This window comes from Scomber scombrus, chromosome 17 (genome assembly GCF_963691925.1).
Source record: "Scomber scombrus chromosome 17, fScoSco1.1, whole genome shotgun sequence".
NCBI classification, from domain to species: Eukaryota; Metazoa; Chordata; class Actinopteri; order Scombriformes; family Scombridae; genus Scomber; species Scomber scombrus.
In genome coordinates this window covers 2,929,514-2,946,844 of record NC_084986.1, presented here as the reverse complement: position 1 = coordinate 2,946,844, position 17,331 = coordinate 2,929,514, and the positions used below count along the sequence as shown (strand labels likewise).

General features: G+C 39.0%; 1 pseudogene; it reads right to left on the bottom strand.

Moving 5' to 3' along the window:
- Nucleotides 1-6,240: 6,240 nt before the first annotated feature.
- Nucleotides 6,241-13,864, bottom strand: LOC133998016 (NACHT, LRR and PYD domains-containing protein 3-like; annotated as a pseudogene).
- Between the last annotated feature and the right edge of the window lie 3,467 nt (nucleotides 13,865-17,331).

The following is a 17,331-nucleotide window of genomic DNA, read 5'->3' as shown; positions in this document are numbered from 1 at the left end:
ATCCACATTTCAAGGGGATAATTTTAACCCAAACTATGATCTTTCCCTAGCCTGTACCAAGTGGGTTTTGAGTCTAAATCAAACCAGACCTTAACCACAGCGTTGTCACATCATAAAATCATTATTTTAGATAGATTAGGCAGATTTACTCAAATTAAACTCTGCCACATAATGCGGTTACTGATAGTAAGAGTGGTTTTTGAAGGTATTAATGTTTCCTGGAGAAATTCAATATGTTGCTGCTGCATTGAGAAACTCCTAAACATGGAAATTTGAATGAATCTAATGTAATTAGCCAGTTTTGGTGCCACATCACGTTCTGTTACATGCTAACACTGCTTGCCTCATGCTAACATTGTACAATGCTATTATTATTATACTGAGACTGAGAGGATCCAGTGATGAAGAGTTGGTCAGGGTTAATGTGTTGACATCAAAGTCCACATGCTGTTTTTACTTGATTATCAATCTGATGTCACAAATCCTTGCAGCAATACAGACTTTATAATGCATGTTATTATATGTTAATAACTGTTAATTCACTGCAGTGTCCACCCTGAGAATTGCAGCCGTTGCCTCAGACATAAAGTTCCCAGTAATGCCCAGTATCACTGATGTTCTGCAGCATGTAATTTTAGCCCAATGCTTCAGTTCAGATAGTATTTTTCCCTTCGTGTAGCAGGAGCGGCTTTTATACCAGAGACATGAGACTGAGACCAAAAACAAAACAATGATCCTTCTTTAATCATCTTTAATCTTAACCAAATCATTTTCATCTCCTAACCTTTACGACGGAGTGTGAAGAATTATTTTATTAAAGTTGGTATTTAAAGGACATCTTCTCATTGATCGTAATCTTGGGTGTTGCTGATCGGGGTTGAGCTGTCTGAGCAAGTCATCTTTCTGCAATTTAAAATTTTATTAGCATTATTACTGATGTCGGTTTTCAAAACCCAAAACTGTATTTTAAAACTTGCGTTGCTTCCTTAAAATGACATTAAGATCATTTTGTCAAATCTCATGCAGTTGTTTTTTTTTTCTTGATGTATGAACAATGTAAAAACTGCCACTTCTCTGCACTTCTGTAAAGACAGACCAGAAAAAAAACATGTTTGTCAGGTGTTAATATGTTAAAATGATTTATTTGCTTTATAAAATATTGCATTAGTTACGATACACACATGCAGACAAACCATTTCGAGCCGATAGGTCAGGATTCAGTGGAGCTTTTATTCCAGGCAGTCAGACATTCAGGAGGAAAATACGATGCTGAACACAGATTAGCGCGACAAAACAGGGACACACACACATTTACACACAGCCACTGTAGATGCTTCCAGTTGTTAGGATACAAAGTTTACATTGAATAAACATCTGTATACTGCTTGAATATTGCTAAAACTGAGTTTAACTGAGTCTCTCTCAGAGCGTCCTGCAGGTCCGCTGTATACGTATTATATAAGAGGTTTGATTGAGTTCAGAGCGGCTGCTTTCGTTCTGTTGTAAAACTAATTGTATGTAAAAGAAACTTAAACACAGTTAATAACACACAGGTGAAGATTTTTACTTTTATTACAAATATACTTTATCGGGTGATGCTTTGTGCTTTGCCACACATTTAAGGTTTTTTAAATGTTTTTTTTTTCTTGTCAGTATTTTATTAAAATTGCTATCTACCTTCTTGTTTATTACACAGTTGACAGATTGATATATATGTTGTATGAATTGTAAACAGATGTTAGAAGAAATCTGTTTTTATTTAAGTATTTTCAGCATTTCGAATGTTCTTTGTGTTGTTATGTCTGATTTTGGATCCACAGTATTACCGAATACATTCAGATAATTCTGTTAGAAGCTGATTTAGAAGATTTTCAGGCTGTAAAAAAAACCCTTTTGGCTGCCATAGTGGAGGTTCTGTGATTTTTATTTAAAACTCAACCACTTCAACACAAATTGTTCATTTCTGTGCTAATTTTGTGCATCCTGTCACAAAGACTTAACATCAGTTTGTTGTGTTGGGAGCAATCTATTTTTCACACCAGCTTACGTGAGATGAAATGTAAAGCCAGCATACTGTCATGCTCTCATGCAAAATATGATCAATCGAATGTGACACACAGACTGAAGAGAAACATGAGTGATGCTTCTTCTTCTTCGTTGTCACCTGTAGGTTTCTGAAGAGATGTTTTGATTTGTGGTCCACTGTTTGAAGCCAGAAAATCCAGATTTTATGTGATTTCCAAACAATCAAGTTCACCTCCAAACATAGCTGTCTGTCAGCTTTAAAGGGGGAAGCATTATGAACATTCACAGGTCTACTCATCTGGATCATCTCTGCATGATTTACAGAGTATTTTTTGCATACGTTTGGAAGATTTGGAACAAACATCTGATATCATAGCAGTATATAAATGACAAGAAATCACAGAAAGCATCTTATGTATTCTTTAATAGCACTGTAAACTGTTCATTTTGAGAGTTTTACCATTAAATTCAAATCAATCAGACTGTTATTGCAGTCAGGATTTAGTGGCCATTACAGGAACTGCATTTTAAGACACTGATATGTTAAAGGCTCACTTTTAAAACATTTAAAAAGTGGATGTTTTTTTAAAAGTATTTTAAATCTTGTATCGTTTACATCCATCTTTACTAGCTTGTCTCCTAGTCCTCTTTTTCTTCCCTTCCTTTTCTGGCATATTGCTTCTTTTCTTGGTACATTGCAGCCACCTGTAGATCATTGGAATAGTATGAAAGCTTTAGCAGGATTGTGTGCAGCATCACTTGAATGTTTTTGCACATGCAGGAGGCAAAAAAACAACAACAACATACAAATTGCTCCATAGTGCTACCAGATGTCAGAAACTTTACAGGGTACCTTTAACTACAACATTCAGTGGTAACGTTTGGTGCGATGTTTCCATTTTTATCACTTTTTCAGACAAAAAGACAAAAATCACATAATCTTATAAATACACTTATACACACTTAATAGTATTTTGGGTTGTTTCTCTTTCTTTCTTTCTTTTGCTTCTTGCTCTTGGTATGTTTAGATATTAACTTTTGCAGAACTGCAGTATAGACCTCCACGATGGCGCCAAATGTGGTTAGCAGAATATGTGAGAAGCCTCCATATATGTGGAGCATTTTCGCACCTACAGAAGTTTGAATCCCAGTTTGGAACATATGACTACACTGTGCAGATTGTAGAAGAGTTTGCATTCATCTGGGTTCATATGTTTTGCACTAAATAGATATAAAAAGGGCAAATGTTTAACCCAGATGTTTGGTTTCAGTGATGTAAATGTCTTCTGCTTTTCTCTGCAACCCCCAAACTATCCCCGATCATCACAATAACTTTGTTGATGTAAAAACTGGCAGCAAAATGACTGCACATGCATTTCAATTTATACAACACTGTGTAGAGCTGTACTAGAAATGAAGTGTTCACATATAGAGTTTTGTTCCAAAATGAGGTCACAAAATAAACCGCTTAATCATTTCTGATATGGAAAACATTGAATGATCGTCTTTATTCGATTTACAGATTCATTTTCTTTATAATAACGCATCATTTTGGAATTAAACTCTCCATCACGATCTTTGTCAATGTATTTCAGTCTTTATACCGACCTCCTGTAATGTGGGAGGCTGGACTTTAATGATTTATTTCTCACTGACGTTGACTAATGTTCAATTTATCTCAGCCAAAGCCACCTCTTCTATTAAAAAGTCAAAGTATTATTTCTAAGCATTAAGTATTTGTGCATTGAGGGTTTAAGCATTGAATGACATTTTTTTAATGATTGATGATTTCCTAAAAATGAATGCACAGATCTCGGTTGGTAATATATATTTATTTAAGTTTCATAACACTGTTCTTTGATTGTATAGTTGCAGTAGGAGCTGTACGGAGACCAAACGACTCAAAAACTGAATTGTGAAGTTATCATTGGGAAGCCGGTATATTATAGGAGCAAAAACTGTTCATTTAGCAGGTGTTAAATGTATAAATGTCCTCAAAGGCAATTTGCTGAAATGCATTATGTAAAATGAGCAAAATAAATATGGACACACATAGATTTTCTCACTGGTCACATTTCTGTCTCATCACTGCAATCACTGCTTTGATAATAATCCAGTATGTGAGAGATGGAGGTGGAGCTCCAGATGTAACACAAACTGGGAACCAATCATCAGGACAAAGGTCTGTTTACTGGGAGAGAGACTGGAGATGAAAAGAAGAAAGGTTTTCAGGTTGAAAAGAAGATGGAGCTTCAATTCACTCTGCATTGAAAAAGGTTGAAGTAGCCTTGAGTGCAGGACACTCTCGCTATACTCCCGCTGTCACATCTGTCTCCTAGAAATCATGATTGTATGCTTCTAATGTGCAAAAGAAAATATGTTTTAGTGAGGTTAGGTTATCTGTTTCAATTGTATTTATTCACCAGTAGATGTTTTCAGCATGTTTAGTAGTTTTATAGTTAGTACAACTGTTGTAAGCTCATCTGCATGCTCAAAAAACAAACTCAATTTCAGTGCATTAAATTTAGGACATTTACACACCAGTTATGTCACTGGTATGTTAAAGGCACGTTTGATGTAAACAAGTAAGATTTTGTTGACTGAGAACACACTAAACATGTTTCTTACTTTATGAAAAATCATTTTAAAGCAGGACTATGTGACTTCTGCTGATTAGCACAACAGCACCATCTGGTGGTGATTACAGACGCTGGTGCATTTGATACTGTTGATACCTGAACAGTGAGGATACCATACTGTTGTAACAGACTTCAACATATATATTATATGCCGGGTCTTGATCGCAAGCATGAGCAGCAACAACAGTGACTGCTCCGTCTGTGTGTCTACACTGTTAGCACATTTAGCAGACACACTAAACATGTTGGTCACTCTACACTCATGGTCTAGACACAGGGTTACTGTTGTGATGCGCCTGTGTGTACTCATAGAACTGTAGTTACATCCAGGTAACTACTGTTTCTTGCAGTTGATGGTTAAAAGTTATCAAAATATAAAGTCTGCATTGAATGCTGTTGTCGTAGCGATGCAACACACTTTGATGTTACGCCATGAAGCAGGAAGTTGCTGTAACTTTAACATAGATGTTCCAATCCAAAATTTCTCTTGATTTTGATAAGAGTCCCGTCCTGAACACATCTATGCTTAAGTATTGAGTCGTAGTTATAGCGCCACCTAATGGACACAGGAAATCAGCATGTGACAAACATGGATATAGGTTATCTGTCAATGAAGCCTTAAGTTGATGCTCCAATGATTCCCCTTCAGTATCCATATCCAACAAAATACACAGGACGACTTGATCGCTTATAAAAGGTTTACTTGAAACAACAACAAAAAAATGATACTGTCTTCCACAGTTATTACTGATACAAAAATATTTAAAAGGAGAAAGGTCAAAAAACTGTGTCGGCTCCACTTTCCACATCCCTGGCCAACACCCGCTCCTCCCGTAATCCTCTCTAACAGTGCACGGTTACTCATTATAAGAAAGCAACAATAATGAGGATCTTTTAACAAATGTTACAAACATAATATCAATGAAATTTTCCACATACATTTTAACTAAAATTAAATTTTTACCTTTATGAAAATATGAACTAAAAATACATCAACAAATGAAATGCAAAATATTCCCTTTTATCTTTTAAGTCTGCTGTTTTATACGAACTTAAATTACTACATACCAATAAGTCAAACAAGATAATATTTACATCACCTGTAGAGGCAAGAAAAACTAAAGGAAAGCAGCCCATACATGTTATTATATACATACATGTCAGACACATGACATCACATAGAAACATACGTTGATGTTAATGACTGAACACAAACTGAGCTGATGTCAAACAGACTGGGATGTCTGGTGGACATTTTCAGGAAAAACACTTTAAGATCCTGATAAAATGGAATAACTAACAGCCACTAACAGCTGCTAGATGCTGCTCCAAGAAAACTTTACTCAAGTGAATATCAGAGTGAACACAGTTTTTACACATCAATTAAGTCCAGAGGAGATCAATGCACTACTTCTAATAGAAACTATATTCTGACATTAAAGCACAGTCAGTGATCCAAATGAAACTAATCATAGTGACTAGTGAAACCTCGTGATCAACATCAACATTTAAACACAGGAAGCTGCTGTCACTTCCTGTTTCTATTGTTCACTGGTGAACAGAGTGAACTGTGATTTCAGCAGCTGTCTTCAGTCAGCAGTGTGACTGATTGTCTACACAGGAGGAGACTCTCACTTAGACAGAGGACACACAGATACTGAGGAACCAGGATATTGCCAGACCCTAAATCCAGCATACAGAGGTTTAGTGAATGTGGTGTTGAAGGTGTGGAGATGGATCAGTGTGTCAGAGGAGACTCTGTAGAAGGACAGAGTGCCAGCAGGACAGTCCACATACACTCCTACTCTGTTAGAGACGGAGGAGAAGGAGAAGGAGAAGGAGGAGGAGGTGGAGGAGGGGATGGATGTTTCTCTGTTTTCGTGACGGACAGAGTAACCAACATCAGAGCAGATCAGACTCCAGGACTGATCATTAAATCCAAACAAACAGTCATTACTGTTTCCTTTCCTGCTGACTCCTCTGTAACTCACTGATATATTAACTCCTCCTCTCCACTCGACCTCCCAGTAACAGCGACCAGTCAGAACATTTGTACACAGCAGCTGAGGCCAGAAGTCAAATCTGTCTGGATGATCAGGATATGACTGATCCTCCTCCACATATGTCACCTTCCTGTTGTTGTCAGATAGTTTGAGGTATCTGTTTACAGTGTTTGTGTCCAGTGTGAGTTTCCAGAAATCTGATGAAGAAAAGAAGAAACAACACAGCAGCAGTTTATCATCTGACACACCTGATGGATTTATTCTCTGTTTGACTTCTGATCTGTTGTTCATTTCTATAAAGTTTAATGATGACACATTTTGTCAGTAATGTTTTAATGAATAAATACCACAAAGACCAACTTTGTGTTTAAAGAGAAACTGACTGTTTGCTGTTTAGTTTACATGACTCAAATTAAATTCACACTTACACTTCTTCAGACCAGGTTTTAACCTGTGCTCTCCACCATGATCCATCCTGGAGGAAGAAACACAGTCAGAATGATTTTCTATCCAATATGAGTCCTAAATGCTGTTCAACATGAAGCAGTGTTCCTCAGTTTGTCAGAGTGACACAAAAACAGGCTGAAACTCATCAGTCTCAACTGTCTGCAGGATTCTTTCACTGAAGTCTGAGAGGAAAAGACCTGAAGAAGAAGATGTGATGTAACAAAATAGTCTCCCCCAGCCCCAACAGGAGACTCCCAATTTTCACCCTACTCTCTCCATTCAGTCTGGACTCTCCACTCCTGGATTTCACAGAGAAGATGAAGAAACTTGTCAATATTGGAATCCAATTCACACCATGCCCAAATTCCATATTTTCTCCCCTTTACCTCCTTCATCGCCCAGCCCCTCCCATTCCACCACGATCGAAACAACCCTCAACAAAAAATTGCCGAGCCCCCTCCACCTCCCCTGAATAATTACATCTGTGAGTCTGACTGATATGTGCCGGGTCCAGGCTGCAATACTGATATCAATAATGTTCTCCCCCAGGAAAAGTCGAGGCCCTATGGAGTTCAGGTAGCCTTCTTAATCCCTGTGATGACATGAAAAATGGTTAAACTGGTGAGAAATAAAAATGATTTAATTAAATCTGCCCATTTATTGAATATATCATCGCAATCTCGAAATATACCAGTGTCTCCTGTTAGCTCCACAAGGTTAGCTCTACTCAAAATCAGATCACTAGCCAACAAATCACTGTTAATTAATGAAGGGGGAATCTGACTTTTCTTAAAGATTATTGTGAAGTCTGTCCAAATTGATTTGCAGCAAATAACAATTTCTTGAACTCCAGTGGACTTTTTGACACTGGCTGGAGCATGACTCAGCAGAACAGTCCTAGAATGGTTCAGGTCCTACTTGGAGGAGCAGAGTTATTTTGTGACCATTGGAAGTTATGAATCCGATCAAGTGGCTATGACATGTGGAGTTCCTCAGGGGTCAGTTCTTGGACCCCCCCTAGTGTCCTTGTCACTACTGGTAGCATGAGGTGGTAACCTGCAACCCAATCAGGTTGCACAGGTAGTCTAGCTCCTCCAGGATGGCACATCCATACATGCGGTCGCAAGAAGGTTCGCTGTGTCTCCAAGAACAGACTCAAGAGTATGGAAAAGTTGCCAGGAGACCTGGACAGGGCTGTATCAACCCAGCAGTAGTAACCGGTATCTGCTCCTTTGTGTGAGGAGGAACAGGAGGAGTACTGCCAGAGCCCTACAAAATGACCTCCAGCAGGCTACTGGTGTGCATGTTTCTGACCAGACTGTCAGAAACAGGGTGGCATGAGAGCCTGACGTCCTCTAGTGGGACCTGTGCTCACAGCCCAGCACCATGCAGCTCGATTGACACATAACAGTGGAGAGGTTTTATGTGCACCACAATCTGTCATACACTCATGGACTCTCCTCTGGCGAGTTCAGGGACACCAGGAGATCATGAAAGTTTGACAAAAGAATAACTTTAGGTCCATGGTCGTCAGAGGTATTGAAAATACGGGTGAGACAAATTTGCGTTGAGTGTCATGCAATAAAGGTCTGATGCCCCACTCAAACCACTGACCTAGCAAATATCTGGTATGCGCCCTAACAACTGCAGTGCAGTTTTTCAACAGTTAGCTAACAGAGCATTGAGGCTGCTGTCAGTCTGTATACTACAGACTGTGTAACAAAAACAAAAAGACTGTGGGTAAAAGATGAACAAAATACGATGCCAGGCTTTGATTTTAAGTTCACATACTGAACATCTTGTTGGGACAGTGTGTCACCCACTTTAACTCAGCTACCTGGCACCTAAGCATCAATTACGAGCTACGGTTAGCAGCACTTGTGTGTGTGTGTAGTGTCTGGATTGTTCTTATCCTGTGATAACTTGAGACGTCATGTCTTTGTCTTGTATGTCTTCCAAAAGTAGATGTTTACTTAGGTTAAAGGTTAAAGGTTAGCCATAAAGGACAGGCTAGAGGCTATTTCTCCAGACTGACCATTTGTTAAAACTAGTCATAAATGATGAGCCAGGAGCTGTTTTCCCAGACTGACCATTTGTTTAGAAGGTGGAGTTTTATTTTGGGTACTATATATATAGTGTTGCAAGTGTTGTAGAAAGGGAGAAGTTCCAGGCCAGGACTCTCTCAGATTGGACATGTGACACTGATCTCTTTGTAATAAAACTTTTTAAATATACAACTGAGACGTGTCAGCGGTGGTTTCCTTCTTCATCAGCACATCAAGAATCTACCTATTAAATTACACTTCATGTGTATGTATGGTATGCTGTGTTAGACTCTGCCTGGCTGAAAGGTAGCAGTGAAAATGTGGAAAGGAGTTTAATTGATTTTGTCATTTTCTCAATAAACAAGCATAGTGTATTTAATAATGAAGCACTGACACAGCGCTGAGTCGATGATGTACTGATTATCGACATGGTAAAATGTGTGTGGGGGGGTCCAAAGTAATCATTTTTAAAGTGGATGGGACTTATACCACCCACTTTTATGTTCAGCATCAAAGTTGATTACCTGAGAGTGTCCACCTGTCTGTTCTTACCTGACAGTCTCCAGTCTGCAGTGTGGATCCTTCAGTCCAGCAGACAGCACCTTCTCTCCTGAATCTCCTGGATGATTGTAGCTCAGGTCCAGCTCTCTCAGATGGGAGGGGTTGGAGCTCAGAGCTGAGGCCAGAGAAGCACAGCCTTTCTCTGTGATCAGACACCCTGACAGACTAGAATTCCGAAAATAAAGTTAACTCAGTGCTTTAAAAAACCATGTTAGCAGGAAAATCCTATAGATGTTCAAAACTTTCACTAATATAAACCTAAAGCAGGATGAACTGTTTATCAAACATCTGAATCCGGACCTGAGAGTTTCCAGTGTACAATGTGGATTCTCCAGTCCAGCAGACAGCAACTTCACTCCTGAATCCTGCAGGTTGTTGTCACTCAGGTCCAGCTCTCTCAGACTAGAGGACTGGGAATTAAGAACTGAGGACAGGGCTGCACAGCTTCTCTCTGACAGGTTACAGCCACTCAGGCTGAAGAAGAATTAATAATGAAAACAGAAAATGTTTTATCAAAACAAAATTACAAAAATAAACATATTTTAAGTTGTTCATATATCCAGTGTTTCATCCACTTACAGAACTTTATTTGAAGCTTTGACCACTGGCAGCAGCCTCAGAAGAGCCTCCTCTCTAGCAGAGTATTTTTTCAGGTCAAACACGTCCAGATCTTTTTCTGATGACAGTAAGATGAAGACCAGAGCTGACCACTGAGCAGGAGACAGTTTATCTGTGGAGAGACTTCCTGATCTCAGATACTGTTGGATCTCCTCCACTAGAGAACGATCATTCAGTTCATTCAGACAGTGGAACAGATTGATGTTTCTCTCTGCAGACAGATTCTCACTCATCTTCTTCTTGATGTACTTGATTGTTTTCTGATTGGTTTGTGAGCTACTTCCTGTTTGTGACAGCAGACCTCGTAGGAGAGTCTGATTGGTCTGCAGTGAAAGACCCAGGAGGAAACGGAGGAACAAGTCCAGGTGTCCATTTGGACTCTGTAAGGCCTCATCCACAGCACTCTGGTATAGATGTTTTAGTTTAGGTTTGTCTTTAAATACTTTAGACCACCAGGATGTTGTTTGTTCCAGCAGATTGACTCCAGACTTGATGAATGTCAGATGGACATGAAGAGCAGCCAGAAACTCCTGAACGCTCAGATGGATGAAACAGAACACCTTGTCCTGGTACAGACCTCTCTCCTCTTTAAAGACCTGTGTGAACACTCCTGAGCACACTGAGGCTGCTGTGATATCGATGCCACACTCTGTCAGGTCTGATTCATAGAAGATCAGGTTGCCTTTCTGCAGCTGCTCAAACGCTAGTTTTCCCAGAGACTCAATCATCTTCCTGCTCTTTTTATTCCAATGTGGATCTCTCTCAGCTCCTCCATCATACTTGATGTTCTTCTGTTTGGCCTGAACAACGAGAAAGTGGATGTACATCTCAGTGAGGGGCTTGGGCAGCTTTCCTCCCTCTCTGCTTTTCAACACATCCTCCAGAACTGTAGCAGTGATCCAGCAGAAGACTGGGATGTGGCACATGATGTGGAGGCTTCATGATGTCTTGATGTGGGAGATAATGGTGTTGGCCTGCTTCTCATCTCTGAATCTCTTCCTGAAGTACTCCTCCTTCTGTGGGTCAGTGAACCCTCTGACCTCTGTCACTATGCTGACAAACTCAGGAGGGATCTGATTGGCTGCTGCAGGTCGTGTGGTTATCCAGAGGCGAGCCGAGGGAAGCAGTTTCCCCCTGATGAGGTTTGTCAGCAGCACATCCACTGAGGTGGACTCTGTAACATCAGTCAGGATCTCATTGTTGTTGAAGTCCAGAGGAAGTCGACACTCATCCAGACCGTCAAAGATGAACACAACCTGGAACTCTTCAAACCTGCAGATTCCTGCTTCTTTGGTTTCAGTAAAGAAGTGATGAACAAGTTCCACCAAGCTGTACTTTTTCTCTTTGACCACATTCAGCTCTCTGAAAGTGAATGGAAATGTGAAGTGTATGTCCTGGTTGGCTTTGTCTTCAGCCCAGTCCAGAGTGAACTTCTGTGTTAAGACTGTTTTCCCAATGCCAGCCACTCCCTTTGTCATCACTGTTCTGATTGGTTGATCTCTTCCAGGTAATGCTTTAAAAAGGTCTTCTTGTCTGATTGTTGTTTCTGGTCTGTCTGGTTTCCAGGATGCTGTTTCAATCTGTCTGACCTCATGTTCCCTGTTGATCTCTCCAGTTTCTTCCATTAGGATGTAGATCTCGGTGTATATCTCTTCTAGGTGTTTTGAAAATCCTGCTTTTGTGAGTTTCTCGAACAAATACTGAAATTTCTCCTTCAGCTTGGATTTGAGTTTATGCCGACACTTGGCAAGAATCTCTGAATGAATGCAATAGACAACAAAAAGGGGAGAGTAATGTTGGAGTAAGTTCTAGTAGTTTCCTGATAATTGTGCACATTTTTTATTCATAACAAAATATTTCCTTAGATTAAAGTATGTTTTGCATTGAGATGACACAAATTATACAACCATTTACACCACTTCATCCTCTTGAATTTTAGGCTTGGTTTAAGCTCCCTCTCCACTACTCTCACATTGGTTTCTGACATATCCTGAGTAGCAGCAGCAGTCGTTGTGAGCTCCCCTTACTACAGTACATTCAATTAAAAACACTTCATATTGGTGCAAAAACACTTTCTTTACATTAGAAAAAAGTCATGTGCCTTTTTCCAGTTTAATCAGTTTGATCATGACTTACTTTCAGAGATGGTATGTGACCATTGTTTATTCATCTTCTTCAGAACCTTTCTGGTCACCTGCAGAGTGTTTTCACTGTAGATCTTGACCATCAGATCCACTGTGTCCAACCGGTCTGACTCCTCCAGTTGACACTTTGGGATTGGTGGGAGGCCTTCCAGGACCTCAGGCTGCTCCAGGTACCACTTGAATGTTTTAAAGTCATCTTTTCCCAAATTCTGTAAAGTTTTCAAGAGGTCCTCTTTAGGGTTCGATTCAGCTGATTTTTCTCCCTGTCAGAAACAAAGAAATTATTTTAAACCTTAAACAAAAATACAGCTCCCCACATCCGGTCTCATCACTTTGCTGCTCACTGTTTCCATTAAAAGTTTCCATAAATAATGTGGAAAATCTGTGCAGGAATTGTCTTCTTTTATTGACGGCAGCTTTACAGTGACTTTAATTAGTCAGTGCACTTTCAGACCAGTGAGTAGAACATGCCGCTGTTGTTGGAAATGGACATTATACTGAGTTTATAAAACAACAAAATTGAGGGTGTGTTGAGTTCAACAGAAGCACATCAGAAAACAGAATGTCTTCTAATGAACAAATTAAATGCAGATCATTGTATACAGTAATCCCAACTGTTGACTTCTTATCTGTGAAACAACACAGGTGCGTTTCTTATACCTGGAAATAATTCAAAAGCTAAAATTCAATAATGTATTTTCTCTTTTTCAGTGACCCCTATGGTCCTCCATATTAAATATCCTCAGCCGCATATTCTTTGAAATATAAAATTAAATTAGCAACTTCACACAGAGATAGTGGCATTTAGAGTCGGGTTTAATTTGAATGGTTTAATTTGCATTGAAATTGACCCTTCGCTAAGCCCCGCCCCCCTTAGTTACTGTTGCTATGTCTGTCAAGCTTTCGCTCCTACCATCATGATTCAAGTGTTGTATAAATTCCGCCACCAGGTGGTACTGTCGAGTCAGTAAGAAATGAGTTGAGAGCGTTGAGAGAAGAAAACTCCACTGCAGTGTTGTACACAATTTAGGGGTAGCAGCTTATTTAGCAGCTGAGGAACCATACCGTTGGACTGTGAAGGTGAAAATCGTTTGTTTCATCTTGTCAAGAAATAAAGATACTGTTAGTTACAGTCCTGCTCTTGAGAGTCCTTGGCTGCAACACAAACTATATTAAAACAGCTGTGGTTTGAAGCTAACTTAGTGAATGCTAGGCATATGCTAATAATTTAACATTAGCACATCCTCCACTTAAACACATATTTTTTCCTTGATGTTACACCCATCACCCATCAATATAGTCTAGTATAAGATCATCTCTGAAACAGTGTTTCTTACCTGCTCGCTGGTGTCAGCAGCGTCTCCTGAGGGAGCAGAAGCCATTTCCAACCAAGTTTAATGTAACAGAGGAGGGCCCTCCTTCACTGTTATGCTGTCCATCCTTATTTCACACCTCTCTCGCTTCAGTAATATCAAGGCCAAAAGTCTGAAAGTGAAAAAGAAAAAAAATTGAAACCATAAAAAGAAAAAAAATGGGATTAAAATAAATAATTTATTCCCAAAAAAATGTTTTAAATACATTGTTGTATTTTTCTAAATCCAATATCAAAACTTTATTAAATTACTCAGATTTGGCACCATAGAATAACATTTCTAAAAAGCTTCTGTGCTCTTGGTCCCAAAAAATACGGACTGCAGGCATGAAATGTGCTTCCCATTGAAATACATTAGTTTGAAAGTTGTGGGTTACATACTGTGCATTACATTTCATACATGCAAATACAAACAGTGAATGAGAACGGCCTGCCCTACTCATCCACAGTTTGTTGTTAGGAAAGCACAGTCTAATGCATTTTTCCACAGTGACACAGTCAACATGCTAAAGCTGTTAAAATTCAGTTTATTTCAACCGACAAACACTTCACTGAGAAAGATAACTATATTGATAACTATAAATATATAGTTTAAAATATTTTTCTAATTAATGTGGATGGCGGAGTCCACACCACAATTATAACGATAACGATAGAGAATTATTTAATTGGAATCACTTTCAGAGTGATTTTATGAATGATAGAAACACTGACAACCAATCAATGTATTTGTTTATTTGAATGCAGCTCTGCTCCTCTCTCACCACGGACTGACACGCTGTAAATACAGGATGACAGAGGTGATTTCTTTAGAGAGTATTACAAAGATGTTGGAACATTGTTCTCTATTATAATTAAAAAACAAAGTTAGCAGATCTGTGCCCATACTGTGTGTCACTGCTGCAGTGGTGTACTTTTACACAACATCTGTCAGTTTGGTCTGTAAATACTGAAACATCACAGCAACTATAGTGTCCCGAAATACATCTGATCAACACACTGAATCAGCACCTATCTCTGGACTCTTCTGGTCTTCTTTTTATTTCTCCGTACAACATACTACAGCAGTAACAGCTCATCAATAATTAGCTGCAGACACAGCTGGAGTGAGAAGTGCGTGCTGCTCCCAGTGACGATTTGCTAAAGGGTTCCTTACACTTCAGCCGCACCTCATGTCACTGAGCACCCGAGGAGCTGATAATTTAGGCGTTTATAGATGAGTGTAATGTAGCAAATTTAATAAAAATGACTTATTATCAAAACATATTTCATTTCTGAAGAACATAACAGTGCTGTGGTCTTTCAGAAGTTTGAATGAATATAAAACCATTTAAACTGACTGCATATCAATTATAATGATAATTATTATAGTTTGATCTTTTTAAAACAATCAGGATAGCACTTTCTGTTAACCCCCGTGTTTGTCATATGATCCCTCCCATGATACGGATCATGTCTTTTCCCTTCATGTCTTTACGTCTTTCAGCTCCCTCACCGTGCTCACTTCAGCGGTTGTGTTTATATATTTGCACTGATGGTCTACAGGTAGTGTCCTTACATTTCAAAGCAACCAAACTATCAAAATACTGTTCTATTGTTTATATAAAGCCTTGTTATAGGCATAAATACTCGCTTCAACCTCTAATCAATACCCAATTATGCTGATAACTCACTTACATTGTATCATCAAACACAAGGTCATTACAGCTTAAATATCAGTTTGTCTGATTAGGTAAGAAAGGTGATTAAATACCAGAGACTCGATGTTTTGCAGTCCGGCAGCCTTTAATGAATCTTCCTGAACTCTGCAGCAAGAGAGGCACACTGACTAGCTCACACAAACACTTTATATTTTCAGCCTCCGCCCAACACAACCACGACCACAAATGTTCGATCCATCACGTACACATTGATGTGAAGTCACACTGTCCTGTAAGATCATCAATAAGAACTCCATATATGGTGTCATGTCTTTCTGTACAGCTTCCTGTTCTTGCATTCAGTTACCCCTTCTAACAATCATCTCTTTTTTCTTTTGCACTTTTCTGTTTCTTTCAGATGAGGCACTCATTTCCTCTACACCAGACAAAGTGAATGATCTTGGTGAGACATCTGACTTAAAACAGCACAGCGTTGTTACAGCATATAAAGGGTCATACATAAGGTCAAGAGTGCATCATGTTCTGTCAAAGCAAAATTGAACATGGTTCTACATTGGATGTTAATGACTGTTATTTTTTTCTCTATTTTTTGTCCCCCTCCACTTAAAAATCGGTTTTTCCTCTAGTTCTATCAGTTGGATGTTTGCTGGTCTGTGCAGAGTTTGTTTTCACATTCATCTGCTGAAAAAAGAAAGTGTTTCTGAAAAAACAGCTCACACAAACACGTTATATTTTCAGCTTCCACCAAACTACCACAAATGTTCGATCCATCACGTACACATTCATGTGCAGTCACACTTCACTGTGAGACATCTGACCCTAAAACAGAACAACGTGGTTACAGCATATAAAAGGCCATACATAAGGTCAAGAGTGCATCATGTTCTGTTAAAGCAAAATGTAACACATTTCTATGTTGGATTAATGATAATGTGTTTCTCAGGAGTTGGTGAAAACCAAACCAGAGTGAGACATTGTTACATCCTGGTGTAGCTCGTGTTTTATTTTGAAGTTATTCTCCCTTTGTGTATTTTGTTAGTTTTACTTCCTGTGTTGGCCCTGTCTTAGTTGATTGCCTCATGTGTTTCACCTGTCTTGTTTCACTCACCTGTATCCTGTTTAGTTATTACCCCACGTCTATATAGGTTTTGGTTTTCAGTTCAGTCTTTGTCCAAGTCTGTGTTGTTTTGCACGGTGTTTAGTAGTCTGTTGTCCGCAAACTCTGTTAGTTAGTTCCTATTGTGTTTTCTTTGCTGCCCAGGTGGCCTGAGTTGTTTAGTTGTTTTTTCCTGAGTTGGCCAATAAAGTGCCCGTTATCCAAGACTGTCTGCTTTTTGGGTCCACCCGCTAAACACCCGTGACAGACATCATGTATAAGCAGAGCAATAATAAAATGTTACAAAAAAAATGTCATACAATCCATTTTACTACATTGCCAGGAACCAAACAGAAAACACATAGACAAGGTATGCAAAGCAATTTGTTGTCTAAAAATATCATAGAAAAACAATTTCTATCCACTAAAAATGCCCAATATATTTGACCGGAAGGTAATATAAATCCAATCGATATCAAAACTTTAATGCAAACCTATTATCAACATATTGTACTTAGTGGGAATCAGATATAAACCTTGAACCTTGAACTTAGCAGCACATGCTGCGCCTGCAGAAAAGAAGTGTGATCATCTGCAGTTGTCTGTAGCTTTGTCCAAAAATAATCTTTCTATTTAAATGCAAAGAACCAGTTCATCTGCAGTAGATACAAACCGCTGACACTGTGTTTAGTTCTGGTCTCTTGCAAAACACTGACAAAG